This window comes from Carassius gibelio, chromosome A22, assembly GCF_023724105.1.
Source record: "Carassius gibelio isolate Cgi1373 ecotype wild population from Czech Republic chromosome A22, carGib1.2-hapl.c, whole genome shotgun sequence".
NCBI lineage: Eukaryota > Metazoa > Chordata > Actinopteri > Cypriniformes > Cyprinidae > Carassius > Carassius gibelio.
The window spans coordinates 14,115,348-14,131,339 of NC_068392.1; the positions used below are offsets into that span (position 1 = coordinate 14,115,348).

Consider the following 15,992-nt stretch of genomic DNA (forward strand, 5'->3'; position numbering starts at 1 on the left):
TAATGAATTCTATTAAATATTTTAAGATTTTAAATTGTTTAACATATTTACCTGATTATACTTGTGATGGTTTTGTGTCTCGAGGCTGAAACATAACTTCTGTCTGCAGATCAGCATCATAAACATGTTTTTCCATCTGTTCTGTTTTTTCAGCTGCAAAAACTACTGAAACTTCAAGATTCAATATTTTAATATGGAGATTCAATATTTTTATACTGTAACAATATATGGAGTGACATACATGCTAAAATAACAGTCCAAAGACTAAGAAATGAAAAATATATTTTCATCTCCGTACTGCAGAAGAGCATCATATTGATATTTTCAGACAACACCAAGTGTTTAAGTTGCTTTTTTTAATTTTTCTTCAAGAAGAATAACTCACCGATCAGCAGAATGAGCAGAAGTCCGTTCATCAGAGCAGATATGATGATAATAATCTGTGATTGTGTTTGATTCTGATCAATAATCTCCAGAACTGTGTGATTGTGACACTCAGTCCGTTGAGTTTCTGTAATGAAAGTTTCCAGTCTGTTACTGTCAGTCTTTTACTGGAGATCTTATTCATCTTTATGTGTTTTAATAAAACTGTAGTAATAAATACCAAATATAAATAATTACACTGGTGAACAGACTGTTTTATAATTACTACAGGAGCAAATGAACTCACCGGTGAAGTATATTCTGGTGCTGTTGCTGAGTTTTGGAGGAGTGCGTGTGTTCATACAGTAATAAACTCCTAATTCATCAGCAGTCACATTATTAATAACCAGACGATGTTTAAACTGCACTGAATATTTGTTTCTGAATGTTGTATTATAGTAAAAAGGTGATTTTGGTGTTGAGAATGATCGTAGAATCAGTGTCGGAGGATCTGGTATTTTCAGTAAAATCCAATAAACCTCATTTTCATCAAGATCACAGTTTATGATCACATTTGATCCCAAATCAGTCAGTAGATCTGAAACTGCAGCTTGACAACAGATCGATACCACTGTGTGAAGAATAGAATAATTTATGATAAAGATTTGAGTTTGCAAAGCTGGTGAATGTATGTTTAAATATTCATAATTTGTAACTTACGGAGCTGAAGCTGTATGATCTTCATGTTGTCTTGATCACTTCAATATAAAATCTGGTTCCCTCCACACTACATGAGTGAAGAAGACACGGAAGAAATGAAGAAGAGGAAGTCTTTGACCGCATTGTACACACAGTTTTTTAACACAGAATGATCCACGACCTCAATAACAAAGGGCCTCAGTACTTCATTGAACATGTGCGACAGAAGATTTATGGTTAAAAATGAACAAAAATCTGTTACTGAGTGCATAAAAATCTGTTCAAACTGCTCTCATTGCCTTAACCGTGATTTTCAAGTGCCTTCCTTTTTACAAATCATGAACCTCCATTCTAAAATAAAATATTGGGTTACACTTTATTTTTACACTCTACTTAATACATTTTTATAACTATATGTAACATGTCGACAAACTCTCACTAGAGTATTAGCTGGGGCACATTAATGCACGTGTGCAACGCTATCTCACGGCAGTTCATAAGTGTTTTACAAGGTGGCTAATTCGTACAAATTTGTACAACCTTACTTGCACAATTTTATATGATTTGTCTAAATCCCTAGTGTCGGTTAGGTTTAGGGGTGGGGTTAGGTGTAGGTCATTCATACAAATTCATACAAATTGTGCAACTCGTAAAATACGTATGATTTGGTCATTCATTGGGGTTAGCCATGGTCAAAAATGACTGGTGCTAACTTGTTACCGCAGTCGGTAGAGCGATATGAATGTTTGTGATGTACGGCATGATAAATGCTCGTCACTTCTGCTTCCCAAACTTTGTCAGACTGTGGGTCACTTGGTTTATTGTAAAACGATTGCACTGATTTGCGTGTTTCTTGATTATATGCTTTTTTCTGTGGTACTCACATGCACCATGTCGGGACGGGACAGATGCTCAATTTGAATGAGGCGGGACAAAGGGTAAAATTGCTGTACAGTACAAGAAAGCGGGACAGTTGGTCACTCTATTCGCGCCAGTTATTCAGCCAATAAAGTGTAACATTAGGCCTATATATTTCTCAATTGTGTCTAGTTCTATATAAATTACAAAGGTATTTCAAACGACCCGACCGACCGCGACCCGAATATCATTAAAAATATTTTTGGACCATGGGTTACCGAGGGTGACCGCAGGCACCCGCTCAATTCAGATCAACCCGCGCATCACTGGTGTCCACAGCTCATTACTTTGCTAGAAAAAATTAATCTGGAGAAGACCATTTCACTAAAATTTGCAGTACATTATAGCCTACAATCTATTTTTGTAATGTTTTATATAAAGTGTTACTAAATATTCAATTCAACAAATTATTACAATTATCTGGGGTATTGGGGCCTGGCAAAAGGCTGTATCTTAGGGGTCTCTGCTTATCTTAAGGTGCCCCCTGAGTTGCTGATGATGTCATTTGGAGACAGAGTCTGTGCAATAGTGATCGTGAGGTGAAGCTGCAGAATCAAACTCCCACGGACAACACAGCCAAGACAAGTGCCCTTAAAGCAAGCCATCTCACTCGGCTGCCATCTTTGAAATGTCTCTCGGGCAGCTATTCCAGTGATGCAAGTAGAGCTCATATCTCTTTAAATGGGGAAGCATACAATTCTGTTTACCAAGCTTATGATTAAATGCCATATTTAAAATCATCAATGAGATCTGATGATAATTGTCTCAAATAAGTTGTTTCTTATGCTTAATAAAAAGTTTATTTTTTCAGGCTAGTCCAGCCAAAGTACATGTGCAGTCATGAGCGCACATCTCAGAATGATGAGCATTTGATGAATTGATCAATTGAATTGATGTTTTGATTATTTACATGGAGAGAGCAAGTTTATGATGCATACTACGATGAGTCACACTTTGGCAGGAAGATAAGAGCTTGAGATAAACAGTTTTATGTTTTAGATCCGTGTTGTATTGATTTGATTTCACATTTTTATTGGCTGGTCAGTAAACGTGGGTCGTAGCACCAAACCGACCTGACCCCAGGTACGAAACTAAGGATCATAGAGCCAGCCACAGCGAACGACACAGAGACTAGCATTTTATGAATCGCCAAGAGCCATGGTTTCAGCTAAAAATCTTTTTACTGTTCTACTGAAAGAAACAACAACAACAACAACAAAAACATCTTGATTTGCCTGAGTGTGAGTAAATTAACAGTAAATGTTTATTTTTGAGTGAACTAAATGTGCACTAAATGTGTAGAGCTAGTAAAACACTGAAAGTGTTCATACTGCAATGTTGCTCTTTCATTTGAGGTTTAGACGACTGTGAGAACTTAATCATAAAGGTAGAGAAAAACACTGCACTTGTTTCACAGTTAAACCTCCACTCTAGACAAAGGTGAGAGATGATTGTCAAGTGCCAAAGCCAGTGGAACATGTTTCTGGTTTTGGTTTAGCACTTCAGTTTAGTTGAAGAAAAAAAAAAAAAAACGCTTAGTAATTTTTTTTTTGTTGTAATTAATACATATTAATTTACAAATTATGACATCAAAACAGAAGCAAATTCATATTTGAGGTGTGACTCATACCTGCCCATTTTCAAGAGAAGAACCACTTTTGACTTTTGCCTTTATTCATTTATTTATTTATTAGATTTGTGATGAATATGGAAAAGGTGCTTATGGCTTGTCTATGTTCATACAGTCATAGAGTTCCAAATAAAAATAAATAAATAGTGTGACGTTATTTAAAATGATGTAGAAATGATTTTGGTACTGAAGAAGTGTAATATTTTTTTTAGGGGACTGTAATACTCAGCTATCTTATTGATTCATTTTTTAGATTTTTTTTTTTTCAGATTTCTATTTTAATTTCTGTTTGAACACATTTTAAAATTCACATCAGACAGACTCTTCACACTTTCATTTTATTAAACACAGGCAAATAATATACACACACATGACAAGCCATTACATTTCACACTCTCAGACTTTATTAAAAAATGTAGCCTCTTCTTCATAAAAAACTCAACCAATCAGGCTTAAAAAAAGAACGATAAAAAATAAATAAAATAAATACAAAATAATAATTTTCACACTCTTCATTCAAGGTGAAAGTGGTAGAAAAAGAAATGTCCATGTCGACTACCACTCATAAAAATTTTCAGCAGATACAGATGAATACAGCGATTCCAAAACAGTCTTCCAAATGACAGTGAGACCAACTAGGAAACATCCATTTCCTTAACAAATTTAATCTGAAGCAGAATTATTATTATTATTATTATTATTATTATTATTATTATTATTATTATTATTATTATTATTATTATTTTTGATGCTACCAACACCAAAATATTATGATAGACTTATGAGACCCACTAAAATACAAATGAAGACAAATATAAAACTATAGCTGTTAGTTCAAGAAACTAATTGACATTAATCGCATGACTCCAACTATTCTTTAAAAGCAGAAGAAATAAGTTTCACAATTGAACATCAAGAAAAAGTAACTATGTTTAAATGTTCATTACTTCGGTGGGTTTAGAGCAGCAGAGGTGCTGTTGATTTGGTTGGAGCAAATATTTTCACGCAGTTTGTAGAGATCTAGAATGGCATACTGAAAGAGCAATGTGTTCAGATGTATTTGAACAAATGAATCAAAATGAAGAGTTATGGAACACAAATTTACAGGTCAACAAGAATCCTCAATAATTATCAAGACGGAAATTAATTTTAGTAATGAGGCTGGATTCACATGTTTTGAAGTGTAAATGCTCCTGATGTTGTTCTGTATCTTGTGTCTGATGCTGATCAGCTTCGAGTCGGGATTGTTCTGCAGAACATTTCAATAAACCTAGAAATGGAGCAGTTTATTAGATTCTGTATTTACAAAAGTTTCTGCAAAAAATTATGTTGTCGAAAGCTTAAATAATGAATATTTACATGTTTTTTTTTTTTTTTTTTTACTTCAGCTGCCTCTGGAGAAAGCATCATAGTGATATTTTTACAGATGGCTGAGAATAACTCACCAATCACCACAATGATCAGAAGTCCATTCATCAGAGCAGATATGATGATAATAATCTGCCACTGTGTCTGATTCTGATCAATAATCTGCAGAACTGTGTGATTGTGAAACTCCGTTTGATGAAACGGTTCTGTAAAGAAAATGTTCACAGTCTGTCATTATAACTGTACTGTAAGTGCAATGGTTGCAGATTTGTAGCATCAAAAATACTGATATGATTACATAATTTATGAATAGATTTGTGTTTTCATAAACATTTAAAAGAATTAAGCAGAAAATGTCATCTATGTATGTAAGTAGTGTTCATCAGTGTCTTGATCACTGGATTAATAAATGAACTCACCGGTGAAGTATATTCTGGTGCTGTTACTGAGTTTTGGAGGAGTGCGTGTGTTCATACAGTAATAAACTCCTAATTCATCAGCAGTCACATTATTAATAACCAGACCATGTTTAAACTGCACTGAATATTTGTTTCTGAATGTATTATTATAGTAATGAGGTGATATCGGTGTTGGGAATGATAGCAGAATCAGTGTCGGAGGATCTGCTGTTTTCAGTAAAATCCAATAAACCTCATTTTCATCAAGATCACAGTTTATAATCACATTTGATCCCAGATCAGTCAGTAGATCTGAAACTGCAGCTTGACAACAGATTAATACATCTGTCAGATAAATAAATAAATAAAATAAAACATTACTCAGGTAACCCCCCTGTGATGCATGACCTAAAACTATTTATAATTTTAATAAAGTTACAAAGCATGTAAATATCCTGATATCATGTAAAAACTCACAGAACTGAAGCTGAATGATCTTCATCTTGTTGTCGTGTTTTCTTCCACACAACACTGAAGATGAATCTAAAGCAGAGACAGGAAGACAAAAAAAACTCTTCCTTCATCAAGCAGAGGAAGTCAAATCAAATTTGTTCTGAGCACAACAGCTTATAAACCTCACCATCATCACTGCTTTAAGTTCAGCACTCTTCATATTTGATCATGTTAGATAGTTTTTCTCATAGCTTAGTATATTTCTCAGATCACAAAAGAAATGTTCTATAGTATTGATGAACCTCCACATCTTCTCTTCACTCTGCTCGTGTGGTGTGTTGTGTGTGTGTTTGTTGAACCTCCACATCTTCTCTTCACTCTGCTCGTGTGTTGTGTTGTGTGTGTTTGTTGAACCTCCACATCTTCTCTTCACTCTGCTCGTGTGGTGTGTTGTGTGTGTTTGTTGAACCTCCACATCTTCTCTTCACTCTGCTCGTGTGGTGTGTTGTGTGTGTTTGAAGTGTGATATCTGGATCTTAATGCTCCTGTCTGGTTTGGTTTCAGTTCAGTGTAAGAATTCAGATGCTCATGCTCAATATTTAGTTTTGTGTTGTCCTTTGTTGTGACCACATTGGATGAGGAAGAAGTTGGGTAGGGATACCAAGTTCCTTAGTCAAGGATAGATCCTGGAAGTGACCTGCAGCAATGGAATCGACCATGGCCTGCACTGGATACTGGTAGTCTTCCCAGGTCAGAGTGGCTGGAACAGCTAAGACGGTGAAGGAAGAGCTTTAATTTTCCCCATCACAGCCCTCCCGTAGCTGGGCGGGGATAACCATTTCTCGAGAGCTCGGAACAAGTGGAGCGGAAGTAGTGGGAAGCACCACATTAGAGGCAACATCGCACCCTCATCCAGTGTTCCCTCTCATTGGGAGAGAGCCTGGAACAACCCAACTGCATGTCTTACGGGAAATCATGGGGCTGTTCAGGAGCCGAGGATCCCTATATGCAGGAATATGAACTGGGGACACAGAGCTGCTCACAGGAACTTGGGACTGAAATGCCTTGTGACAAGCCATCCTCCACTCTCTCAGGCGATTGTTTAGGCGCCTTGTCTGAGAGAAGGATAATTATGTAAGTGATCTTGGAGTTGTCTGTGTGAAAACTCTAGGTTTGGATCTCGAAGATCGGGGAGCATTGGTTGAGGAAACTCTGGCAGGAACTAGGATCTCCAGCAAAGGGCTTGGGAGGTTGTAATCAAGGCTTTGCAACTGAAGTAGGCCTGTTGCCACTTGGGGATGAAACAGAGGGAGGTGAAGCACCTGGGAGCCGTTCAAAGAGCTGAAGAACCCATCACATCGGCCAGGAGTTGAGAGTGATTGGTTATTCGCTCCTCCTGATGGCTAAGAACAGCTTCATGGTGTTTGAAAGATGACTCATGTTGGGCAATCACTGCCAACAGGTCTGTGAAGGCAAGTGATTCTGGGTCCATGACTGACTCGTTTTTTTCAGGCACAGGTCAGGTTCAAACTCGGGTCTCTCGTGTGGTGGGTGATAGCCATGCGACCACTGAGCCATGGGAGCAGTAACCTTGGAAACCAAAAAAAAAAAAAAAAAAAACCCTTGAGCCAGTTTCCCAGGAAATGTATATTTAATAATAATAATAATAATAATATTAAAAAAAAAATCTTTGCAAGAAAAAAATACATCAAAAATTCTTCTAAAATAAAACCAAGAAAATAAAAACTCCTCTTGGGGAGAAAACAAAACCAGTAAAAAAATTACTACCAAAGAATGGAACTCAGGAAACCTTACTTGGTTTAGCTAGGAAATCTTAAGCAAGACCAGACAGGAAACACAGGGTAAAGACTCAGAAACCAAGTAAGGAGCCAAAGGAAAAATCTTTTTTACTAAAATACACTGGGAAAAACAAGGCAAAGGTTTCCTGGATAACACTAACAAGGCCAAACGAGGAAGAACTAAGGCAGAAGAGAAAACAGGGGACCTCTAGAGGCCTGGAGACAAACTACAGGAGCTAGTCTGTTGTGAGTGCGTTCACGACGCTGCTGAAGTGTTTTCTGGTGCTAGTCTGTTGTGAGTGCGTTCACGACGCTGCTGAAGTGTTTTCTGGTGCGCCCAATAACTAAGATAACACGTCAGCAGTGTTGTACGTCAGCAGTGTTACTACAGTCTTGTGAACGTGCTCACAACAGACCCTAGAAAACAATGCTGTATAAAGTCCTAATTTTTGGACCAAAATGTATTTTCGATGCTCCGGCAAATTCTAACTGACCCTCTGATGTCACATGGACTACTTTGATGATGTTTTTCTTACCTTTCTGGACATGGACAGTATACCGTACATACAGTTTCAATGGAGGGACTGAGAGCTCTCGGACTAAATATAAAAACATTTTAAACTGTGTCCCGAAAATTAAATGAGGTCTTCTGGGTTTGGAACAACATGAGGGTGAGTTATTAATGACATAATTTTCATTTTTGGGCGAACTAACACTTTAATGTAATTTAATGCATCATTCATAGAGTAGATATTTTCCCGATACTTGATTAACAGGAAGTCTTCTGATTAGTGATTGTTTTCTTGAGATGATAAGAGATACATATATAAACCCATTCACAGACTGTAATAATACACACACACATAAACAAGCACACGCGCGCACACACACACACACACACATACATATATATATATATATATATATATATATATATATATATATATATATATATATATAAATAAATAAATAAAGCTAAAGGAATGACAGTAAAGTGTTTAAGAATGTTTATCATTAATCTTGTAAATAGATTTAGGTTTGTTGTTTATTTTCTTTTTATTTATTTTTTTAATTTTTATTTACCAGGAAATAATCCCATTGAGATTCAGAATCTCTTTTTCAAGGGAGTCCTGAAGGTTAGTTTTATTCTGTGTTAAAAAAAAAATCTCTTTCTGTTTCTCAAACAACAAAAACAACAACAATAGGCTAATAATTATAAAATAAAACCATTTGTCAGAGAGCAGAGAGACGTGCATGTTGGGTGACTTAATACAATTACATTTGTATGTCAGTGTTGCTATAGTTAGCTAAACCTTTTTAAAGGCTAAAATAACCTAAAATAAAATTTAAAATAAAAATGTAAATTTAATTTATTAGATTTAACTTAAGCTGCAAAAAAGGATGCAGCCTCGACAACAAAATGAGTTAAATTACTTAAATAACAAAATTAAAAAAGTAAAAAAAAAATCTGTCAAATACAGAGTTTTAAACAGTATAAGCGCCACAAAATATGCTGTTGTGATTACAAACACCGTGAGCAAAAATATGTCAGTGACGCTGTATCTGACAGTGTTTTAGTGTGCATGGAAAACACAGTTTTTTAATCCGTTCTTACACTCTAAAAACTGCTGGGTTGAAAACAACCCAATATGGGTTATTTTGACAACCCAGCGCTGGGTCAAAAAGGGACGAACCCAGCGCTGGGTTGTTTTAACCCAACCAGTTGGGTTATCATATTTAACCCAGCCTGCTGGGTTGCCTTTTTTATGGTTTAAAATGACTATATTGCAGGGTTTAAAAAAACAGAGCGGGTGTTTTTTTATCACTGTATTTCAGAAGGAAAACTACTGTATTTAGAAAATGTTCGATATCATTTCGCATGTGCTTGATAAGGCAGCGTTTGTGAGCTCAGCGCTGCTCCGCAGCCGTTACCGGAGAAACCCTTACCTCTCTCGCTCTTAGCGCCTCCTGCTGGCAGAACATAAACTCGCAGAGTGCAGCCATGTGGGGAAACAATGCATTTCTAGGTTAAAATTAACCCAAATTGAGCTAGGCATTAAACCTACAAATGTTATTCATTTTAAATATCACTTTTACACACAAATAATAATTACCAAAAGGAAAATATTTATTAAAAACAAGAGAAAAGTCAAAAAGTAACATGTTAGAAGAAATGCAGAAAAGGATGGCATTAACAGCTACAGAGTTCATAAACAAAGCATTGAACATTTGATGAATATAACTTAAGATCAAATTGGACTTTGTTCATTTGTATATATTGTATAAAAATATACGAAAACACATACAATAAATTTACAATTAATTAGGTTTTTTTCCAACTATTCTGGCATGACAGTACACAAATAAATCACATTAACTTTGATATTATAACATTTAACAGACGCATGTGTGTGTGTGTGTGTGTGAAAGAATGTGAGCAGGTGTATGAATGACAGAGTGTAAACTCTTCTACTAAACAACACAGAAAAAGCATTTAACTTTTTTTTTTTTTTACAAATTATACACTTACAGTTTGTTTCATAGTCCATGAATACAGATCATGCATCACAGTCAATTTTCATGATCTCTTTAGCATAACTGATGTAATCATGAAGAAACCCCATCAGCACAGCATGTGACATCTTCTACATCATCCAGGGCAGCGTCCTCCTTTAAAACCACCGCTGCATCGGTTTAGGGGAAAGAAGATTCTCCTCTCTGAGCAGCATTCATCCCAGTCACCGCCTGTTCTTCATCAGTGGCCTAAAAAGAGAAACACATTTGAAAAAAGAAAACATTTAATTAAACTATCCATTTTCAGGTAGAGGTGTATTCACATCCATAAGGATAGGTAAATAATCTGTTTTAAAGTTTCAACACTTTGTGCGGTTGTTTAATGTCTCAGTCCACCACAGCGCTCCAGGAGGCTATAATGGCAGCACTAGTGTGAGGGCAGGCGATATTGTTTGAATAAATATTGCTTTCAGAAAGCTTCTTTACTGGAACATTAAAACAGACATTCACATACCTCACAATATTCATGTACATGGAGGGCTGCTCTTCAAACCGTTAGTTCACCAAATAATTAAAATGTTCATAATTTACTCTCCTCATGTTTTTCCAGACTCATACAAAATCTGCTAATTTTTTGGAAAACGTATGAATATATTTAATATTCTCTTTTTGTGTCCTCCATTGCTGGTCTGGGAGACCAGTATTTTATTTTGAACATACATGTTTGCTATCATATAATTTAAGATGTATTCATATATAAATATCAGAATTTACATCTACAATAACTCTATATTTATGAAGCTTGAAAATACTGATTATCTAAACTATAAATGGATTAACAAATATTATGAGAAAACTAAAAATATATTAATTTATGTTGTAAAGACAGACAAAAGTCTTATAGGTTTGGAATGACTTGAGGGCAAGTAAATTATTTTTTGTGTGAACTTTACCTCTAAGAGCGAAGACCAAGAATAATGACTCTCCAAATCAGACAACTCCAAAGTTGGTTTGAGTTCTGCAATAAAACACACAGACATCAATGGTCTTAATGAAATGAGCACGTAATCACACTGTTGTTGCATCAAAATGTGAAGTAAACTGGCAGGAGACGACAGAAAAATTTATTTTCTAAAAATAACTTACATAAAATCTCAAAGGAATGATGCTCTCCCATGTCTCTTGCTTTTAACATCTACAAAAACAAACATTATTTTACTCTTAGTAAAAAAACAACAACTGATAACATGAAATATGAAGTTTACTTGCCTTAAACGATATTTCCCTCTCTTCAGAAGTAGCTGAGAAAACCTCCTCCTCACACAAGCAGACTTCTGTGTCCTTAACTTAGTTTGAGTTCTGCAAAGAGGGACATCAATGGTTTCAATAAAATATTAACATATACATACATATATAAAATCACATTGTTTTTGCATCAAAATGTGAAGTTAACAGGCAGGACACAACAGAAACATTAATTTTCTAAAAAAAAAAGTAATAATTTAACTTACATCAGTCTCAAAAGAATGAAGTTATCTTGTCTCTGGATTGCAACATCTAAAAAAACAACAACATTATTTTAGTCTTAGTAAAAATAAAGATAACTTGATGTTATTCTGAAGTTTACTCTCCTTAAACCGTCTGTCCCTCTCTTCAGAAGAACACCTCCTCCTCATCCTCACACAGGTCTGTGAGTCCTCACACAAACAGCTTCTGTATCTTTAACTCTCAGCGCGAGGACAATGAAGACAGGAGCTGGACAAGTCTGAAATATTACATGTAAAACATACTTTTAACAGTTACCACTTCAACAGCCTCAAAATAATTATGCTAGTCTTTACTACACAATGCCGTTTCCTTTAGGAGACAAACATACATTCAGTTTAACCGCGAAAAAAAAATACAAATTCACATGAGCGTAACCGTGACCATAACCGTCTGTTAACGCCTCAAAGAGAACAGATAATGTAAAATCTTATGTAAATATGACAAAATACATTCACAGACGTTATATTAAAAGTACATCCTCCGTTCAATAACGTTACATGAGGCAGTTAAGACCTCCGTGTCTGAGGCGAAAACCGCGTCCGTTTTTTATATATATATATAACGTTAAGCTCCTTTGTTTCCGCCTTTCATAAAACCTTCCGCCTTTCATACAACCGGGTAAACAATAAAAGATAACTTTACATTTTGAATATTTAACGTTACTTACCATTGTCTTTCACTCGCTTCTCGCTTCTATCACGCTGAGAAAATGGCGGCTGCTCGCACTGGAGACGTACGATTTTGACGTGACGTGCGTGCTCTCCTTCACGTCCGCGTCCTCAACCCACCCCGCTGGGTTAAAGAAAAGAGTTATTTTCAACCCAAACTTGGGTTAAAACATCCCAAAGTCCTATCCAACGGCCTCAACCCAGCAGTTGGGTTGAAAAAACAACCCAGCGTTTTTTAGAGTGTACTGCCATATGACGGTGTAAAAAAAAAACACAGTTTTGGTTGCACAGAGGGCGCGTCATTTATAGTGTTTTGCTAATGGTATAATGAGCCACGGCCACTGAAGTGAAGTGACATACAGACAAGACCCATACTCAGAATTCATGCTCTGCATTTAACCCATCCAAAGTGCACACACAGTGAACACACACACACACCCGGAGCAGTGGACATCATTTATACTGCGGCACCCAGGGATCAGTTGGGGGTTCAGTGCCTTGCTCAAGGGCACCTCAGTCACATTATTGCCGACCCGAGACTCAAACTGACATCTTTAGGGTTAAGAGTCAAACTCTCTAACCACTAGGCCACGACTTCCACTGATTCCTACAGCCAGTACGTTTGAACAGTTTTCACCTTATAGGCCAAGTGAAATGCTGCTCATAAAATCAGCTCAGCTGGTCCCGACTTATTTTATATTTTGCCTTTTAAATTTTTATTTTGAACAAATTTGAGTCATGACATGTCAACAGAGAACAAAAACTGGAATGTGAACACATGGTCAGATGTGATCTGCGATCTTTCTTTGATTTAACACCTTGAAAACCACCAGGCCTGTTCCTTTTTGTTGTCACTTTAAATTGGCTTTCTTCTGCCTCCATTTCAATACCATCCCAAAGTAAATCCGACTGCAAAACATTAATGCTTCCATCATCTCTTTGCATGTCTGTCTTCATAACAGATTTAGAAATCGGAGTCTTATTGGCTGAACTGCTTTTCTCAACCACAATCTCGGGGTCAGTAACCTGAGCTGTTAAACTCTTACTCGCAGGCAGACTCATGTCATCTCTGGATTTCCTTTTATCTGACTCTGTCTGAGACGGAGCATTTGATGGTCTGGCCTCAGCCAACTCACCAACATTACTCACACTATCGGCAACCACTGACCTGCTTTCATTATTTTTACTAGGACATGTGCGAATTAAATGGCCCACCTCCTTGCAACTGAAACATTTCATTTTTCCCGTTGTGGCATAAATAACAATCACAATCATCAATTTTAAGATGAAGTGACAAATCGAGTTCTTCATCTTCTTTTAAGATCATGACAAAAAATGGCTAAATGAAACATAATGTTTCAAGACAGGGGACTTGCAGCCAGCTGATATCATCTTGATAGGTGACACCAGTTTCCCATATCTAGACATGATTTTTAATAACATTTAATTATTAATGAACGGCAGGACATTAGACAATAACACTTTTTTTAGACGGCACGGAAAGTGAGCAAAGAGCAAACAAAACGGAAGTGAGAGAGAGCGAGAGAGAGATAGAGAGACATGACTAGATATGATAACACACAACATACTTGCCCAGTAGTCTGTTTGTCTGGATATAATCTGTCTTCCGTCATAGATCATTATCCTTGAGTCTCTATAGAGCATTTGAACAGTCTGTCATATTTAAAACAGCAGAAAGGAGCTATGAGGAAGATCTTTCTGGATTGAGCGCAGATATAAAATATAATTTCTTGTTTTAGAATTTTTTTTTTTTTTTTAATAATTTTTAAAAGCTAGGCTGTATTACCTTGTTGTTTTCATTTTTTATTGATTTATATTTTTTCCTGTAGGTCAGAATGCGGGTGCCATCAATTCTGTTGATTCTGCATTCTTGAAAAAAATATATATATATAAAGAAGATGAAGAAAAGAAAATCTGATGGTATCAGGAATATATGCAACATCATTCAGAGAAATGTTTCACTTGAGGATCAGGCTTTGAGAAGTCACGACAGAAACCTTCACTCTCATACGATTGTAAGTTCATGCTTTTTCTTAACTTCTGTTCATTTCACTTAAGACGTTAGGACAATTATAGCTACCAGCTTATTTGTATTATTATTTAAAACAATCATATATATATATATATATAATTTATTTATTATGATGATGATGATGATTATTATTATTATTTTTTTTGTGCAAAACTATAGCACAATATTTTATAGTCTAAACAATGAAGAAGAGAAATTAAACTAAGCTTTTGCCATGTATTTTATCGAAGAACTAAAGTCCAGATCATGGAGATACAACAACTGAGATCATAAACATGTTCGATAACACTAATGGTGAACATTTATTAGAAGATCAGAGAATATCCGAAAATAACGTAAAAACGTGTGAAAGTCAGCTGGTCTCTCAGGAGTCTTGAATACACTGAAGTAAATTTCAGAATGTTTAACGAATATCTGGTGCACATGTCTGATAATGTGACTGCTGATTTCACTACGTCTGACGTAGTACGTAACTTGGCATATCAAAGCGGAAGAGCTACGATACTTCATTGAAAAGTAGTATTTCAACCAACTTTAAGAGTTCTTTATATTTTATATATTCAAACAAAACATATTGATAATACTTGGCCGACATGATTTTCAGGTACGTTTTAGGAATTCTGAATGAAACGCTGTTTGGACAAACTCCTTATGCTTCCTTGTTGAAGATCTGATTACGTTTGTTGCTCGTATTTGTTACGGCCTGCTTAGTTAACAAATGCTTTATTTAAACTGGACAATGGGAACTTTTTAAGCATCAATGATGCATTAAACATGAATTGGATAACTAATTATTACCAGGTCTATCTTCATGGTTGACCTGTTATAACTTAGTTTGATTAAGTCATTAGCTATTAGCATTAGCTATTAGCATTAGCTATTTTTATTGCCCTCGTTTGTGTCCCATGTGTAGTTAGCTTCATTGGATAGTAGGCTAATTTAATGTTCTTAATCTAATTGTGTTTATAAGATTTCACCCATGTAGGGTAAGATAGGGAAGATGCTGTCTTTCAAGAAATATTACACATTTAGAGTTAAGTTAACAGGTAGATGGTCCCCTGATGATGCATCCTGTATATTATTAAGGGCAATAAATAGATACTGAATGATTACTTGTAAACTGATGGATTTTTGTCAAACGATCAATGAGTTCAGATTGAATTATTGAGTTAATGAGTTTATCTGAATAGGTGCTACACACCACATTTTAATAACTAAATATAAACGGCAAGGCAAGGCAAGGCAAGTTTATTTATATAGCACATTTCATACACAATGGTAATTCAAAGTGCTTTACATAAAAGAAAGTAAAATAATCATGAAGAAAAAATAATAACAAAAATAAAACAAGTAATTTAATTTTTTTTTAAATGATTCAAACATTTAAAAACAGTTAGAAAATGATTTTACATAAAAATAATAATAATAAAACAATAATAAAGCATAAAACAGTGAAAATATAGTGCAATCATTTCGGACATTGCACAGTGCTCATTCAACAAATGCACAGCTAAACAGATGAGTTTTGAGTATAGATTTAAATGTGACTAGTGTTTTAGCACATCTGATCTCTTCTGGAAG

General features: G+C 35.5%; 1 protein-coding gene and 2 long non-coding RNA genes across 3 annotated transcripts in view; 1 reads left to right on the forward strand and 2 right to left on the reverse strand.

Annotated features, from left to right (window-relative positions):
• The window catches only part of LOC127943185 (V-set domain-containing T-cell activation inhibitor 1-like), a 164,491-nt gene that overhangs the window by 62,387 nt on the left and 86,112 nt on the right, over positions 1–15,992 (forward strand). The gene's annotated exons all lie outside the window — the stretch shown is intronic.
• LOC127943190 (uncharacterized) lies at positions 9,733–11,339 on the reverse strand. Its single transcript, XR_008149593.1, has 3 exons — positions 11,289–11,339; positions 11,096–11,160; positions 9,733–10,391 (listed from the first exon to the last, which is right to left on the reverse strand). It is a non-coding gene; the product is annotated as an uncharacterized LOC127943190 (long non-coding RNA).
• Positions 11,408–12,600, reverse strand: LOC127943192 (uncharacterized). Its single transcript, XR_008149595.1, has 3 exons — positions 12,358–12,600; positions 11,654–11,907; positions 11,408–11,501 (listed from the first exon to the last, which is right to left on the reverse strand). It is a non-coding gene; the product is annotated as an uncharacterized LOC127943192 (long non-coding RNA).